The sequence below is a fragment of the Aplysia californica genome, unplaced genomic scaffold (genome assembly GCF_000002075.1).
Source record: "Aplysia californica isolate F4 #8 unplaced genomic scaffold, AplCal3.0 scaffold00144, whole genome shotgun sequence".
Taxonomy (NCBI): domain Eukaryota; kingdom Metazoa; phylum Mollusca; class Gastropoda; order Aplysiida; family Aplysiidae; genus Aplysia; species Aplysia californica.
Genome location: NW_004797414.1, coordinates 1,209,443 through 1,212,033, shown reverse-complemented (window position 1 = coordinate 1,212,033; position 2,591 = coordinate 1,209,443).

Here is a 2,591-nt window from a genome sequence, read left to right as displayed (position 1 = left end):
GGCCCAACTTCTCAGTACCAGACTTCAAGTGTGATGCGATCGAGAAGAAGAAGAAGATGACACAAAATGCACCGCAAAGCTACGTGTCAAGGCATTTCTTAACACAGGGCATCAGCCCCCCTTTTCCCCAAACCCACGCCTCAACTTCGGGCATATTGATGGGGCCGATCAACGATAAAATATATTATATATACATCGTGTTCTCAATCAAAATGTAACTGTGCGAGTGTGACATGATAGGCCCTTGGCAAGACTAGCAAACTAAGACTGTCGTGTTGTGTAATTGTGTGTAGTCACTTGTCTCTTACTTAAAGTAAGACTCCAGTCCAAGATAGCTGTGGCGTATGGTGACGATTGCCCCCAGGGGGGGTAATGATTTCAAGATTTGTAAACACTAAATTTAATTGTATTATAGATGTGAAAACACAAACAAAAAGCAAAGAAGCTGTAATACACATACCATATCCCTAACTAACCCAAACCCTAACCACACCTGACCCTATCCCGAACCCTAACCGTCCCTAACCCTAAAAACAATATCCTAACCCCTAACCCCTTACGCTAGCTCCTATCCCTAACCATAATCCTCCCTAACCCTACCCTAACCCGTATTTATCATTTATAATGTGACAATGAATAAAGAAAGTTTTGGATATTGTTTTCGGTGTAACACTGTTCAGTGGTGATTATGAACGTCTATAATTAATTATATTTACATTTAATTTATGATGCGGCTTACGTAGTTTGTAGGTGAATCAACTGCGGCAACGTTCCAAAATTAATTTCGAGGAAGGGAAAAGTATAAGTGATTATTTGATTTATATAGACGCTTTGTTACTGGGTGACATTCCAATTCCAGAGAAACTACATGTATTGAGATTGAATGACGCAGGGAGAATAGCAAATAAAGTATTTAACATTTTTAATTAGTTTAGTCAAAATCTGCTGAAATCAATACTTATTTTCAAATCATAAGACTTCTCGTAAGAATTTTACGGCATTTAGAACACAATACGGTCATATAAGTGCAGAAGAATAGATGTGTTACAAGAGAGTAACATAAACACAAAAAAAGAGGAGAGATTATAAGGACGATAGATGTTTGATAGGAAAGAGGGAGCAAACCACACGACCATAGCACCCGCCAACCATAAGTCTTCTATTTTTTTAATGGCAATTAACCTAGTTCTGTTAATACATCTGTAAGTGGGTGGTTGGCAGGTGCTCTGGAGTGGTTTGCTTCTTCTTTCCTATCAAACGTCTATCGTCTTTATCTCCCCTCCTTTTTTGTGTTTGTTACTCTCTTGATATAACACCTCTAATCGTCGGGACTTCTATGACCTTATTGTGCTGCAAGTGCCGTAAAACACTTACTAAAACTAAACGAATAGCTCTATGTCTTAAACCTCGGATACAACGTAATCACATTCACAAGACCTCAGCTCCAACGAGACGAATAAAAATCCTTTTCCCCCCTCATCTTTGTCTTTGCTTGAATTTAAATACTTCGGATCGAACAAGATCGAGGGGGCCTCTCGTGGCCTAAAGGTGAAGGTATTCGCCTCTCATCCAATGGTCCAGGGTAGGGTAGCATCCGGATAGCGACGGAAACATTTTCTTGTCTAAAATTAATAGTCTCCTTTCACTCCTTTCCTGCCCTGTAGCAATGTTCTTTCGTCTGCTTTCGTCTCCTATTTCTGCTCCCACCCTCTTCACCTCCTTTGCCCCCCTCCTCTCGGAGGTCCCGTGTGCAAGTTGCGCACGTTAAAGATCCCTTGGTGGTCCAAAATCGATTAGAGTAGGCCTCTGCCCTCACCTGGGCAAAATTCAAAATTTCGTACCTACTGGAAATGTTTAATGTGTCCCGCGCGTTCATATGAACTTATGCAGTTGCGAGCGCCGTAAAGCGCTCACCAAAAAACAAAACAAAAACAACAAAGAAATACATGTAATAAAAAAATAAAGTGAAAAAATAAATAAACAAACAGATCGGAAAATTCCAATCAGGCGGTAAAGAGTTAAAGAGATAATTAAAATTTAGTCAAAATTGCCCAGACTCGTGACTGAACCAACACAGGCCCACGTAATGACACAATGATGTAGCTATGTGCCATTCAATCACTCCTCATCAAAACAGTAGGCTACTTGAGACTGTAATATTGTTAGTTTTTTTTAATTTTTTTTTTTTTAGTAGATGTTTTACGGCGCTCACAACTGCATAAGGCCATATGAGCGCCAGAAGATCAGAGGTGTTACAACAGAGTAACAAACATAAAAAAGAAGAAGGGGAGATAAGGACGATGGATGTTCGATAGGAAAGAAGAAGCTAACCACACCAGAACACCCGCTAACCCCCCACGGGGAGGGAGAGGAAGGTCAGGGATTTGCTGACATTGACATATATTCATATTCTTTGTTTCTGACACAAAATAGAGAAGCTATACGGGCCGACAGATGAACTGAGCAGGACGGCCCAATTTATGACAGATACCAGACTTCAAGTGTGATGCGATCGAGAAGAAGAAGAAGATGACACAAAATGCACCGCAAAGCTACGTGTCAAGGCATTTCTTAACACAGGGCATCAGCCC